The sequence below is a fragment of the Delphinapterus leucas genome, chromosome 3 (genome assembly GCF_059928025.1).
Source record: "Delphinapterus leucas isolate spDelLeu-1000000601 "Yukka" chromosome 3, BTC_Dleu_Yukka2, whole genome shotgun sequence".
Classification (NCBI taxonomy): Eukaryota; Metazoa; Chordata; class Mammalia; order Artiodactyla; family Monodontidae; genus Delphinapterus; species Delphinapterus leucas.
In genome coordinates, this window is record NC_143131.1 from 110,820,382 (window position 1) to 110,836,409 (window position 16,028).

The 16,028-nt window shown below is 43.8% G+C and overlaps 1 long non-coding RNA gene across 3 annotated transcripts in view; it reads right to left on the bottom strand.

Moving 5' to 3' along the window:
* Positions 1-699: 699 nt before the first annotated feature.
* LOC149749639 (uncharacterized) overlaps positions 700-16,028 on the bottom strand; it is a 74,972-nt gene continuing 59,643 nt past the window's right edge. For all 3 annotated transcript variants that reach the window (XR_016392768.1, XR_016392767.1, XR_016392766.1), the window contains one exon: positions 700-5,176. This is a non-coding gene — a long non-coding RNA (uncharacterized LOC149749639). The remainder of the gene's footprint in view (positions 5,177-16,028) is intronic.

Genomic DNA, 16,028 nt, shown 5'->3' on the forward strand with positions numbered 1-16,028 from the left:
GCAGCTAGGGCATCTGGGCCATGCTTCTCTGATAGTGATGGACCCTCTGTTATTTGAGCTCTCCAACATTTTTGAACACTCTCCTATATTTTGATATTTTGATTGTATACACATTGTAAGTACCTCCTTCCCAAGGTAGAATCCAGAAAACTTTCTTTTCCAGCCTCTCTTGCAGGAACAGGTAGATAAGTGACTTAGACTGTACCAGTGAGATGAACCCTCATGAGCCTTTGATTCGAAAGCCAACAATGAGTGGGAGAGAGTCCTACACGTGGGCTCCATCTTGCTGAAACAAGGCAGAAGCAAGAATCCGCCTGCCAATGCAGGGGACACGGCTTCGAGCCCTGGTCCGGAAGATCCCACATGCCACGGAGCAACTAAGCCCATGAACCACAACTACTGACACTGCGCTCTAGAGCCTGCGAGCCACAACTACTGAGCCCGCGTGCCACAACTACTGAAGCCTGCGCGCCTAGAGCCCATGCTCCACAACAAGAGAAGCCACCGCAACGAGAAGCTCGCGCACCGCAATGAAGAGTAGCCCCCGCTCGCCACAACTAGAGAAAGCCTGCGTGCAGCAATGAAAACCCAACGCAGCCAAAAATAAATAAATAAATAAATTTTAAAAATAATAAATAAATAAAGTACATTATTAAAAAAAATGATGACGCAGTAAGACTGAACAATGACACAGAGAGATGTTTGTGGCATGTGGCCAGTTGAAAAATGCAGGTTATAAAACAATATATTCAGTATGATTCCAATTATGTTTAAAAGCATTTATACATTCATGGGGAAAAATGGAAGAAAGGTTAATAGTGATTATCACCGAGTGGTCGGATTATAAGGGGTTATTTTTTCTTTTCTTTGAATTTACCAAATTTGCTACAATGAATAGACATTTTTGCAACAAGAAAAAAATCTATTATAAAAAGAAGTATTTCCAGAGCTCTCTCTTGGTTCAGAAAGGGTTGGGATGTTTGAGAGGGAGAAGCATGTCATGGGAAGATCATGACAGAAATCAGAATGATGTCCCCTCCTACATGGCATGAACTACAAGGCGTGAGTAGAGGGTCAGTGCTACTGGACTCCTCACATCCTGACCTGTGGTTTCTTGGCATCTGCCCCAGTCCTCCTCTTCTCTGGTGGCCATTAGAAGTCCACACGGTCAGGACTGAGGTGGCCATGTGGACCTTAAGAGTGACTCATGGCAGCCCAGGAAGATGTTATAGAGGGTAGGAGGTGGACAGAGGCAGACCTTTTTAGAGGTGGTGGAAGGAGGAGCTCTCGAGGACGGGCCAGTGCTGGGAAGTCAAAGGAGAAGTGAATTTTCAGAACAGGATGGTACATCTCCTGGAGGGAGTCAGGCTGCTTCCCAGTCTCAGAGCTTCTTACAGGGAACCAAAAAATCAATGCCCAAGACACTGCCCACATGGGCTCAGACCCACAGATAAAAAAAAACAGTGCTTTGAGAGGGTACCCTCAGGGCCAGGAGACAAACAAGAGCACAACACAAAGCACTTCAAAGATTAGGACTGACATATATACACTACCATGTGTAAAAGAGATAGCTAGTGGGAACCTGCTGTACAGCACAGGGAGCTCAGCTCAGTGCTCTGTGATGACCTAGCTGGGTGGAATGGGGATGGGGGTGGGTGGGAGGGAGGTCCAAGTGGGAGGGAATATAGGTATGCATATAGCTGATTCACTTTGTTGTACAGTGGAAACAAATACAACATTGTAAAGCAATTATATGCCAATTAAAAAAAATAGGTGGGGAAAAAACTACTGGTTAGAAATCTCCTAGAAGGCACCAGAAAGGTGCAGAAGGGGGCTGCCAAAAGAAACAGCCCCAAGGACCTGTGGCTGACTCCCCAGAAGAGCCACCTAAGTGGGAGCTCAACACATCTGAGCCAGCTGTTCCATCCTCCCTAATCCCACAGAGGCCCAGGGAGGAGCAGGGACTTGCTCGAGGTCACACAGAAAATTAAGACAAAGACCAAAACACGGACATTCTGACTCCCAGTCTAACGTGCTATCCATTACCCCCTAAGGAGAATTCTATTTAATTTGAAGACATAAATAATCACTATATTATATAAAGTATTTGAAACCATATAAAAACATTATTTGTCATCTAATTCAATTTATGAAGTAAATATAGACAGAATTCCAAACGTTGATGTGACATCAAACTTTTAAACAATTAAAAATAGATAGGTCTCTAGTGAGTATCACAAAACAGAAGCAGACTCACAGATATAGAGAACAAACTAGTGGTTACTAGTGGGGAGAGGAAATGGGGAAGAAATACAGGCGTAAGGGATTAAGAGGTACAAACTATTAGCTATAAAATAAGCTATAAGAATATATTGTACAACATGGGGAATATAGCCAATATTTTATAATAACTATAAATGGAACATAAACTTTAAAAATTGTGAATTACTATATTGTACACATTTTACTTTATAATATTGTACATCAACTATACTTCATTAAAAAATAATAATAAATTAAAAAAAAAAAAAACGATAGGTCAGGGACTTCCCTGGTGGTCCAGTGGGTAAGACTCTGCTCCCAATGCAGGGGGCCTGGGTTTGATCCCTGGTCGGGGAACTAGATCACACTTGCATGCCACAACTAAAGATCCCGCATGCTGCAACGAAGATCCCACGTGCTGCAACTAAGACCTGGCACAGCCAAAATAAATAAAAATAAATATTTTTTTAAAATAGGCCAATATCAGATATAAATATGGGCACCAAAAAAATCCTAAATAAAATGTTAACTGATGATTAAATATGTAACTTGAATTTCCACTAACATAAAATACAATATATCTCCAGTGTGCCAGGCTGATGTGGAACAAGCAGTCAGGGCAGTACCTAAAGATTTGTTGAGCATTATCCAGGTGTAATTACACAATGAGCTCATGTTCTACCCTTAGCAACTCTAAGATATAAGGATGCTAGGATTATCTCTACAGCAGCTTCTTTAGGAAATGTTGCTCTCACTATGACCTTCAATCCATCCAAAGCTTTACAATGGGGGCTGTCATGTTCACACAGGTGACTCTGTACCCTGGTCACCAGTGATTGGTCAAAATGACCAATAACTGGAACAATCGCTGGACCCATTGTAGTTCTTCCCTGGGAATTTGGAACTGGAATTTTAGTCCTTTTCTGCAGAGAGTACACATCTGCAGAGAACATGAAAAATGAAGCAAATACACCCAGAGAAGCAGAGATGAGAAACAGAGAGAAATTCATTGTTGAGTTCTCTATGGGCCAGTGAGGGGCGAGGGAAGTCAGTGCAAGAAACAAGACCAGAAGAGGGCTCAGGCTCAACTATGTTGCATCTCAAAACAAATCCCCAGGGAAAGATTTTTTTAGCCAGTCCATGCTAGATTCTGAACTTCTGGTGACCTTCATTTCCAACTGTGGCTGCAACTCTGATTCCAGAGTGCCCTGGAGGCCCAGGTGCATTCCTGCGTTTGGAGCATATGAGGTACTTCCCAGTGACCTCTAATCAATCTTTAGATGGCTTGGGTAGGTTACTACTGCTTGCAATCATTTGTACTAAAATACCTAATTTTGCAGATGAGGATATTGAGGTTTAGAGAGCTGAAGTAACTTGCCTAAGATCCCACAGCTAGCCTGAGATTTGTCCAAAGCCATCCAACTCCCAAGCCCATGTTCTTTCCTTTACACGTATTAACAGGAAAATTGGCAAAAGTCATATTAAAGAGGAATCCACAACAATTCAACATCTTTTCTCAATAAAATCTCTTAAAATTAGAAATAGAGGATTTCCTATGTAAAAAAGAAAAGCAAGAGTTAATTTCTTGGGAAGAGGAGACTTGAATTCAGGAGCCAATCTACTTTCTAGTGGGAAAAGATGACAAGTATAACCCTAGGAACCTGAGTCTGTGGTCATCCCTAAAGCTATTAAAGCCTCATTGTGGTTTGTGTGGCAGCATACCCCAGAGAGAAGGAAAGAGAATATCCTGTGCATTCATAGAAACACTGGGGGGAACCACAAGCTCTCAGTGATGACATACAGCAGGGAATCCAACCAAAATACCAGTTCATCCTGCATACATGTGCTGTACAACTCCAACCTCACTCAAAATAATTTCCAAAAAATCTTTTTAATCTGTAGAATGAAAGCTCCCAAACAAGGAAAAGGTAATGGAACGTAAATCACCCAGGATGGACATGGTGGGCCCAAGCGTATACTGAAGAGAGGACAGTTTCACAAGGTGAATTCCCAGAGAACGTGGGGTAAAGAGTGAGGGAGGTGATGCTCACCTGTGGGAGCATCAGACTGAAACCCACAAGGCCACCCTCTCCACCCAAGAGAGGCCTGCCACCTGCCACCTCCTCCACTCAGTACTCATGCTGGTATGTGCTCAGTCATCTGGCTTTCAGGAGACACTCAATACAAGTCGGGTGTTGCAGGATTTCAGAATGAAAAAGAAATCATGAAGCAGTTGTAAATACCAACAGGACCTGTTCAGGCAGAGAATTAGAAACAATTTGCCCTAGGGGCAGCATTTTTTGTGCCAAAGTCAGCATGGGTCTTATGGGAGTGGGGAGGATGGACCTCTAAACTATGCCCTTGGAAAGGCTCAGGAAGGATGTCCTCAGGTGGTGAGAGCAGGCATTGGCACTTGAAGGAAGAAGGAGATTAGCAGACTGGTCCTCCTTCCAGGCACCTCTGCTCCCTCTGGCCCCCTTCCACGGACCCTGCCCAACAACATATACACATTCAGCTCCTCTTCTTCCTTGGGCTCTCCCATTCCCATCACCATGTTTCTCAAGGGCAGGTCCTCCTGCCAGAGCAGGAATTCAGGGCCTCCAGCTAGCTCCAAATGCCCATGACCAGATTCTACTGAACCTCCAGCTGTATTACCCACAACTCCCTACCATGTGCTCTCTGCTTCACCTGGTTTTTGCTCCTCCCAGGAGACCTGATTCTGTGGTTCCTTGGCTGGGCAAACCGTGTCTGTCCTGTTTCACCCTAGACATCTATGCATCCAGATCAGGCTCATCTTTCCAAGGCAAGCACAAATGATCCCATTGGGGGAAGATCGTCCATATTCCTCTGAGGACAGGAGTCCATGTTGATCTGTCCTCTGGTTTGAGGTACTCAAACTTAGTTCTTCCTCCACCTGTAGATGGAAGAGAGAAGGAGGAAAGCCAAAAAGTGAGCACCTAGAGGGTAGAAACTCCAACAGAAGCAACTAAAAACTTTTGTACTACCCAGGAGTGTTTGTAAGGTGATTGAATATTTATTAAATATGAAAACAAATGTAACAGAAAATATACAGGGAAATATTTCCTTTACAAAAGCAACAAAGAAAAAAATAGAAAATGGGAGTAAACAAGACATGTTCAGGACCTAGATGAAGAGCAAGAAGGCTCCAATGAATGAAGAGATGAATGACATTCCTGGATTAAAATACTAAATATTACAAAGATATCAATTCTCCCCAAAGTTTTATTTACATTTAATGCAATCTCATTTAATTAATCTCTTTTGTTAAATTTAAAACTTAACAAAATGGGTTTAAATTTAATTTGAAGAATGTTCATGTACAATACTGGCTGAGACATTTTTTAAAGTAGAATAATACTAAAAATTAGGGACAGGTGGTGGTGGGATGAATTGGGAGATCGGGATTGACATATATACACTAATATGTATAAAATAGATAACTAGTAAAAAAAATAAAGAAAAAAAAATTAGGGACTTCCCTGGTGGCGCAGTGGATAAAACTCCGCGCTCCCAAAGCAGGGAGCCTGGGTTTGATCCCTGGTGAGGGAACTAGATCCCACACGCATGCCGCAACTAAGAGTTCACACGCCATGGCTAAGGAGCCTGCCTGCTGCAACTAAGGGGTGCGTGTGCTGCAACTAAGACCTGGTGCAACCAAAAAAAAAAAAAAAATACTGCCACAATAATAAATGTCACAATAAATAATATAATGAATCACACAAAAGTTAAATCTGTGGCACAGAAATAGATCAATTTACTAGAAAGCTCAAACACTAAACAAAAATAGTACATGAAATTTTTAAATTTTGCAACTCAAAAATATTTATTATATGAGGAGCTCTTACAAATCAATTAGAAAAAACACACCCTGAAAAGAATAAGGGGCAAGAAGATGACTAAGCAATACAGAAAAGAAAAAAAAATACAAATAGCTTGTAAACATAAAAATTAGCCAATCTCACAAGTAATCAAAGAAAAATTCAGTAAAAATAAGGTACATGTTTGCTATTATTTATCAAAGTTTAAAACATGGTAATAGATTCCACTGAAAAGGGTTGAGGACGTGTGTTTGGATCAGCCTTTTGGGGTGGCAGGGCAATTAGACAAATGTATAGAAGTTTTAAGTAAGCACATTCAATCCACGAATTGCACTTCTAGGAATCTATCTTCTGAAAGTAATGTGTAGCAATAGCTATATATGAATAGTCAAAGATGTTCAGCCTGATATTACCTATAGCATAAAATATTTGAGGCAACTTCAATACCTACCAATAGTGGGTTATATTTTAAAAATTATTATATACACATAGGATAAAATACCATGCAGCCATTAAAAATAAGGGCGTAAGAGAATACACAATAATGCCAGAAAATGGTCACATGGCATTAAGTGAAAACAAGCTGTAAAATCCACTCTTCTGACAAATATTTATTGAACGACTCCCAGGTGCTACTGAACAGCAATGAACAAGATAACGTTCCTACTCTCATGAAAGCTTCCGTTCCATTATAAAATTTATAAACCAGACTCTAAGCATGGTTCCAACTAAAAAAAAAGGAAGATGTGTTTATAACCACATCTCCCTTTATATAAGGGAGTCAAAAAAGACACAAAATGATGTGTCAAGAGAGAAAGCTTGGGATTGAGGGTGGTTTTTGTACTGTTTTTGGTACTTTTCTGAGTTTTCCAAATTGTCTGTCATGAACATATATTACATTTGTAGCCAGAATGAAAATCAAAAAATGTCATCTCTTTTCAACGAATGTGAGTGGGACCTATGCAGGCAGTGGCTGTAGAGAAGACAGGCTGGGTAGGCGTGGGCTGGCTGCTCTGGGGATGGACTGAGGGGATGCAGGGGAAGGACTGCACTAGCGGAAGTGGGTGTGGGCTCCAGATAACGCAGGGTGAACAGTGGGAGGAAAGAAAAGTCCAGGCAAAGGAACATCTTATAGGTGTTTATCTAATATCCTCCCCCACAAAATCACATTGATCCTGATTACGGTGTCTTTCCCATGAGTCAGTGTCCTCTCATGCCCAGGCATGGCTGAGGCCCAAGCCTCCCCTGAGGACAGAGAGGTTGCTCACTGATTTGACTCAATCCTTCCTGGCTTTTTACTTTTTCCTTTTTGAATCTCTCCTGCCTTTTTGGAAACTGGGTTTCAGAGTTGATCACTCATTTGATCACTTGTTCACTTTCATTTACTAAATGTTGTCACTTTTGGGCTCCTTCTAGTGTCCAGGCAATGGTGGCCAAGATTCTTGCCCACACCCTCAGCTGTTATAGATGTCCCCCCTGTCATTCCCGTGACAATCAATCCAGCCACGTCCAAGCCAAGTCTCTCTTCCCAAGAGACCTGAGGTCCCAGAGTCAGCCATGGGTAGATCTTGCCCCTGGGAATTAGAGTGATGGTCTTTGCATGCTGACCATCCCTCAGGTGGTTTCTTTCACTGGTGTGAATGAAGCTCTGCAGTGGAGTTTGGTATTTCCTCTTTGCAGCATGAACTAAGAAACAAAGCTCAGAAGGAGGTTAATACTTCAAAACATTAACATGGCACATGCGATAGCTTAGACTAGTTTATAGGGCTTCTGCCAGGCCAGGTACCACCATCATCTTAGGGCAGCCTCCAGGATGACCTGGACTTTTAGGACCCTGTTCCTGCCCTCCCCTTCCAGTCAATAACTTCTGCGACCCCAGTTCTCCCCTTTCATCGCCCTTACCCTTATACATCCCACACAAACAGGGCCTCATGACTTTCCAGCATTCATGCTGTTCTTCCCACCATGCTGGCCATTGGACCTCTACTGTCCCTCATCCTTCACTTTCATTTCTGTCCAACCCCAGCTGCACTGCTGCCCACCCCTCCCAACTCCCTATCAGTCATTTTTGTCAGAACCCAGGACTTTCCTCCTGTGCTGATGCCACAGTGAATAGGGTTTAGTCCTTTACTTCACTCTGCTCACCCCTGTGCAAGCCTGGTGTGTTGAGAGGAGGTGGATGTGGGTAGTCACAATATTGTAGGCTGCATGCTCTAACACCAAGTGGTCTGAGGGGCAAAGAGGGGCTCCTAGCCCAGGGCTGCTCTGAGTCCAAGTTCATCCCAGAACAGAGAAGAAAATGACTGTCCTGTGGTCAGGCTGCTCCCCTTGGACCACAACTCCATGGACCACATGGGCACTGAATCCAGCCACGATGACCTAAGTTTTACTTGATTTCATGACCCTCCCAGATGTCATACCTTTTTTCTTCCCCATTGACAGCCAAACTCCTTGAAAGAGTCATCTATATTCACTATTCCACTTCCTCACCTCACAGTCTGTCCCTGAGGTGTCACTTGTCAAGGTCATTGATGAGCACCATGTTGGATCCACGTCTTTGTTCTCATCTTGCTTTTTTGCTCAGCAGCTTTCAACTCAGCTGAAGGAAAACATTCTCCTGAATATTTTCCTCTCTTAAGTCCATGATTACACATTCCCCAGGCTTTCCTTCTATCTCACTGGCTGCTCCTTTGTTCTCCCTTTGCTGGCTTCTCTTTAGAAGAGTCCTTCCTCGAAATGTTGGCATGCCCCAGGGATGAATTCTCAGATTTGCATTTATACTCCTCAGGTATCCTCTTCTAGGCTCATGCTGTAAGTACTATCTATACACCAATGACAAGTGTTTATTTCCCACTCTGACCTCTCTCCTGAGCTTCGGACTCCTACATCCAGCTTTCCCCTTGGTAGTTCCTGCTGTACATCTAAATGGCATCTCTAATGAACCATGGCTCTGTGGACCTTAGGGCTGCTTTCCCAGCATCCATTCTGTTCCTCCCCCTTTTGTAAGCTGATATTCCTGTCCACACCTCCAGGGATGGTCTCTGATTGGTGAAGACAATTAATATAACCCCATTCCCATTTGCCACAGTGATTGGTGATCTAAATTGATCCAATCAAATTGAACAAAAGTTTAGAAATTTTGTTTAATGGTTAGGCAGTAGAAGCTTCTTCTTCTGATGGGTGTTGAGACTGAAACAATACAGTCATTTTATCCCACTGAGGGAAGCCAGATTGAGGACAAAGCCAGATTAAGGATCCATGGATCAAAACATGCTTGGATTCTGGACTTTTCAGTTATTAGAGTCAATACGTTCCAGTTGATATTTAGGCCAGTTTGACTTGTACTTTGTTACTCTCCAATTGGAGCCTCATGACCATATGAGAGTAAACACAGAACTGTCATGTTCCTACCACCCTATCAACCTACTTTTCTGTGGTCTTCCCCATTTCAGTTCATGGCACCCCAATCCATTCAATGGTTCAGCCCAAATCTTCCAACTCATCCCTGACTCCTTTTATACTCTCACACCCTGTGTCTTGTCTGTCAGCAACTCTTTCAGTTCTGCTTTCAAAATGTATGGAGAATCCATTCTCTCCTACTCTTGTCCCACTGCTGTCTACTCTCTCACAGCAGCCAGATGAATCTTTAAAAAACCTAAAATTAGATTACATCATTAGCCTGCTTTAAAATCCTCCAACTTGGAATAGAATTCAGAGTCCTTACCAGGCCTAACGACTGTATGGGATCTAGCCCTGCCTACCTTATTGACTCATCCCCTTCCACTGCCCCCTCCCCAACTACACTGGTTTCCTCTTCCTCAAAGTCTCCCTGTACTCCCATGGGAGGCCTCGGCACTGCTCTTCTATATCCCCACTTCTTCCTGTGGTTGCTTCTCTCTTGTCACTCAGGTGTGGACTCAGATGTCCCCTCCTCAGGAGGCCCTGCTTGAGGACACCACCTCATGATGCTCACCCAGTCAAACTCTATCACAGTGCCTTGTTTTATTTTATTAATGACACTTATCACTGTCTGAAATTGTCTTTTTTTGTGCATGTGTTCACTTCTTTATTGTCTGTCTCTCTCCCTCTCCTGGTTGTTCCTTGATGGCTGGCCCAGTCTTGTTCATTATTGTATCCTAAGACCTAACATTCATTGCATTTGGACAGATTGTGAATCTCAGCAATGTTTGTGGCCGTCGAAGCAGCAGCAGATTGTTGAGGCCTTGCTAATGTAGGACGCTGTGTCCCACTGCAGTGGAAGCCCCAAGTCCTCCACCAGGCTTCTGGGCAGAGCGGGGGTGTGGAGGCAGATGACAGGGCCCAGGGGAGAATCCATGAGGCTTTCAGAGACCTGGGCTCCAGATGGTGGTTCACATTAGTTCCTAGCTGTTCTATGGAAAAAGCGTCAGAGAAAAGGGGCCCAAGAAACCTCTGCAGCCGCAGTCACAGGAAGCCCCAGCCCAGAGAGGCCTTGGGGCGGGGTGTGTGTGGGGAGGTCTCCAGTCACCCTGAGGCCTTTGGTCACAGATTCCATTACTGCTGGGGCCCAGAGTCCCTGGTGTCAGCGACCACCTTGGCCACTGCCATTCCAAGGGCAGGCAGTGCTATCTAGGAGGGAGTGGGTACTGCTGCCATCACAAGGCCTTGGGTCACATCCAGGACTCAGCCGGACTGAGGCCACTCAGGCCCAGGCCAAGGAGGGGCTGCTGCACACGTTTCCTGGCACATACTTCCTTTCTCCTTTTAGAGAAGCAAATGTCGCTGGGGCCTTGGCCACAGCTTCCTGCCTCCTTCTGAGATCAGAAGCCACAGCTGCAGTCTCAGTAGCTGCCCTGCCAGACTAGCTTCAGAGACCCAGGGCCAGGCACACTGCCCCCAGCCCCACCTTTCCCAAAGTGGATGCCCTAAGAGCAGGGCGTGCCTAGTGACAACCCGCTTGATACCTCCGGGAGTGGCAGCTCTGGCTCTGAGGGACCAGAGAGCTCTGGGCAGATCTGCACTCAGCACAGGCGGGGCAGAGCTCCCCACCACTCCAGCTCCATGCTCTGGAAAAAATCACCGATCCACTAAGCAGTGGGCGCAGATGCACGTACTGAGGGGCTGCCTGTGGTCTGCCACCCTGGGCTGAGAGCTTCACTCAAGCACCCACTGGCTCCAAGATGGACACCTCTCCCTCATCTGACCCTGCCCTCCAGCCAGAGCATGTCTGTGGTGCTCCACTGGGCCACTCTCTCTGTCACTGCTGCCCATGTTGCTTCCTCCTTTCCCTGCCGTCTTCCCTCCTGTTGGCTGACTTCCCATCTTATCCTTCAAGAATCAGTTCACAGGGCCTTCTTCCTGCAAGCCCTCCATCAACCCCACCAGCTGAGTGGAGGCACTTCTCTCTGCTCCCACGACCTCAGCACCACATTGTGTTTCTCAAGGAGGCTGCCACCAAGTTCCCCAAGGGCCGCCTTGGCCACCGTATTTTAATTCATTATCCCTCCCTCCTCTTCTCACCCTTTCCCAGATCCCTTACTCTGCTCTACGTTTTCCAAAGCATTTATCACCTTCTAATGTACCATATACTTTTTATTAGGACCTTATTGTTGTATTGTCTTTCTCCCTGCCAAGCTTCACAAGGGCAGGGATCTTTCACTTATGTACACTAAGCCCTCAGAAGAACATCTGGCATTTAGCTGGTGATCAAAATATATTAGTGGAATGAATGGTGGAAGGAAGGAACCATAGTTGTCTGTTTACTTGTTGGTGAGCTCCTCTAGGGCAGGGCCTAAAGATAAGGAATCTCTATATCCTCAGCACTCAGCCAAGGATTGTGTGCAGAGCAGGAATCAGTAAATTAAAGCCTTCAGCCTGGCATTCAAGGCTCCCATCATCTACAACCAAGATTCTTGCCAGCCTCATTCTGCAAAGTAAAGCAGGAAGGAAGTGGTTATGGCTAAAAGGGTGGCCACATGGATTGGCTTTGCCATCCTCACCGTGGGTCACTCCTGTCTGCCCACTCTGTCAATGTCTGGATCACTGCATGAATGGGACAGATGCCCAAATCTCCTGCCAATCATCAGTGGAGAGTTGAACCTGGGTGTGAATGATTCTAATATCTGAGCAAGTGTGTGAACTTCATCAGCGTGAGTTGTGTGATCATAAGATATGCTCTGGGGATACTCAGAAATAACTGAGGGATATTGTAGGGGCCTGGATGTGTGTGGGAAAGGGCATTTCCTGCAATTGTCCCAATTCCTGGAATTACAGTGGGGAGGGGAATTACATATTATAAATCAAGGAAGGGGCTTCCCTGGTGGCGCAGTGGTTGAGAGTCCGTCTGCCGACGCAGGGGACGCGGGTTCATGCCCCCGTCCGGGAAGATCCCACATGCTGCGGGGCGGCTGGCCCCGTGAGCCATGGCCGCTGAGCCTGCGCGTCCGGAGCCTGTGCTCCGCAACGGGAGAGGCCACAACAGTGAGAGGCCCGCGTACCGCAAAGAAAAAAAAAGAGGAAGGAACCAATTCTTCATTAAATGGTGATGGACAAAATGGTTATTTGGGGGGAAAAAAGCCTGTTAAAATCCCTACCTCACACTACCCAACAAAATTAATTCCAGCTGCTTAAAACAAAATGTTAAAAAAAAATAATAGAAGAAAAAATATTTATCCTCTCATTTGGTGGGAGAGGATTTGCTAAGAACAAAAAGCAATGAAAGAATTCATCCAAGAGAAATCAAAGTATATATCCACATAAGGACTTGTACTTGAATGATAGCAGTTTTATGCATAGTAGCTCCCAAACTGGAAACAACCCACATTTTCATGGCTAGATAAATGTTTAAACAAATTATGGACCAGCCACACAATGAAGCACTACTCAGCAATAAAAAGGAAGGTACTATACATTTGCAGCAACGTGGATGGACCTAGAGATTATCATATTAAGTGAAGTAAGTCAGACAAAGACAAATATCATATGATATCATTTATACGTAGAATCTTAAAAAATGATACAAATGAACTTATTTACAAAACAGAAATAGACTCACAGACATAGAAAACAAATATATGGTTACCAAAGGAGATAGTGGGGAGTAGGGCAGAGATAAATTAGGAGTTTGCAATTAACATATACACCCTACTATATATAAAATAGGTAAACAGCAAAGACCTCCTGTTTAGCACAGGGAACTATACTCAATATCTTGTAATAACCTATAATGGAAAAGAATCTGAAAAAGAGCCATATAAAACTGAATCACTTTGCTGTATGCTTTAAACTAAAACAACGTTGTAAATTAGCTATACTGCAATAAAAAATCATTTAAAAAAGGAAGTTACTATTGATACATGCAACTGCACAGGTGACTCTCAAAATAATTATGCTGACTAAAAGAAGCCAGACAAAAATGACAACATACTGTATGATTCCATTTACATAAAATTCTAGAAAATGTAAAGCATATAGTAGTGAATGGGTAGAAGGAAGAGATTACAAAGGAGTATGAGGAAACTTTTTGGAGTGATGCATATGTTCATGATCTTAATTGTGGTTATGCTTTTACACTTGCCTTCATATGTTAAAACTTATCAAATTGTACAATTTTAAAATGTGCAGTTTATTGTATGTCAGTTGTATCTAAATAAAACTGCTTTCAAAAAAGTCAGTGAAAAAAATCACAGATAAAATGATAAATGTATTTTTAAACTTCTGAGTTATACCTTACATGTAATAATATGTACAGGTATTATGTGTACAATTCAGTGAATTTTTATATATGTATACACTTCTGTAAGCAACACTCAGATCAGGATCTGGGACGTTTCCAGTACTCCAGAAGGCTCCCTCATGTCACCCACTACACAATATCCCCCCAAAAGTAACCCAAAAAAGGCCAGTTGATTTGCTAGCATACAAATTTAAAACTTCTATGTGTGAAAAATCACCTTGAATTACATTAACAAGTACTTAACATTCTGGAGAAAATATTTCCCACAAATATTACATAAAGTGGTGCTAATATGGAAAGCTCTTACAAGGAAAATACTTGAGATGTCAGTGGAAAAATGGGCAAAAGACATGAATGAACAAGTCATGAAGGAAGAAAGGAAGGAGAGAGAGAAAGAGAACAGAGAGAAAGGAAAGAAGACATTTAACCAGTCAGTCAACAAGAATTTATGATAGGACTGCTGTCATCTAGGCACTGAGCTAGGTGCTGAGATTATAAGAGGAAAGAAGACATAGTCTTCATAGTGTAGCGAGAAAGATGGACAAATGGCCATTAAAAGAGGTCGTCCAGTGGTTAGGACTCCGCGATTTCACGGCCAAGGGCGCAGGTTTGATCCCTGGTCAGGGAAATAAGATCCCACAAGCTGCGCGGAGTGGCAAAAAAAAAAGAAAAGGAGAATAAAGTCTTCAATCCACTGAGGAAGCACTGGGGCTTTCTGACCCTAGAGTAGGTGTCTGACCCAGCTGTGGAGTTTTCCTGGAGGAAGAAGTGTCTGAGCTCAAGCCTGAGAGGGCAAGAGGAGGGAGGTGTGGGAAGGTAGGGGAGGACACCAGCATTCGTTCTTGAGTGCAAGAACAAGTGAGTACAGGCCTGGATGGGAGGGAAAGGAGCATGAGCTGCAGGGGCAAGGGGAGTGATGGGAGAGGAGGCTGGAGGGACTAGAAGCCATGACCTTGAGCACCAGGCAACAGAGAAACTCTGAAGCATTTTGAGGAGCACGAGAATGAAATCACTAGACCTGAATGCCCATGTGCTTCAGAGGGAGCAAGCCCTCCAGCAGTGCTCTCTTTAGGGTAGCCTTATTGGGTAGTGGGCTCACAGCACACACTGGAGCAGAAAAAAAGGAGAGATGCGGCTGGGGAGAGAACAGAACTGCCACCCAGACCTCAGTCCCCCTCCTTGTCACTTGTGGTCCCTAGGCTCTTGCTTTCCTTATTAACTTCCCGTATTTCCCAAGAAATCAAGGAAGGAAGACCTGATGACAATTACATAAAAGGAGAACACTGGCAAATATTAAGCTAGTTTTGTTCTCCCAGTAAATTATGTTGCCCCACAAGGCTTCCCCAATTCCTGCAGATGGAATATGAAGCACATAGGACTTCCAAGGATGGATGTTATCTCAGAAACAGAGAAAAGGCTTTAAACTTTCAAAAGCTCATACTCTTAAGGATTCAGGACACAGGGTACAACTGCAAGATGATTTAGTGCCAGGTCTCTTGCCCAACTTGATAAAGGTTTCCTGGGCTGGTGGAGGGGAGTGTTCGGGGTAGGGGGAGCCAAAGTCCCGTCCCTTCCTTAAGTTTGGCCAGAGGGATTTAAGGGATCTTAGTGTAGAAGGGTACTCCCTTGTTTGGTTTAGCTAGAGGTTTTCCAAACTAGTAGAGGTGAAAAAAATGATCAAAACAAACAAACAAACAAACAAACAAAACCCAAAAAAACTAATCCAAAAGAACAAAAATAAATAGAACAGGCAGGAAAAATGAAAGTCACTATGTAAGATGATAAAATTTATCCAAAATATGACAGTAATATTACATTTGAATTAAAAACAATGAAACATTCCAAGTAAAAGATAAAGGCTGTCTGACTAGATTAAAAAGCAAAAGGAGTGGGACTTCCCTGCGGGTCCAGTGGTTGAGACTCCAAGCTCCCACTGCAGGGGGGACGGGTTTTCTCCCTGGTCAGGGAACTTGGATCCCACATGCCACATGGCGCAGCCAAAAAACAAAAACCAAAAGGAGAGACATACCTGAAGTGTAAGAGAAGTTGAAAGCAAAAGACTGAAGAAAGATATACCATGCAAACAATAACAAAAGAATGTGAAGTAAGACAAACATCCTTTTAGAAATAAAAGGATTTTAAAATTCATTGTCACTGGGCTTCCCTGGTGGCGCAGTGGTTGAGAGTCCGCCTGCTGATGCAGGGGACGCGGG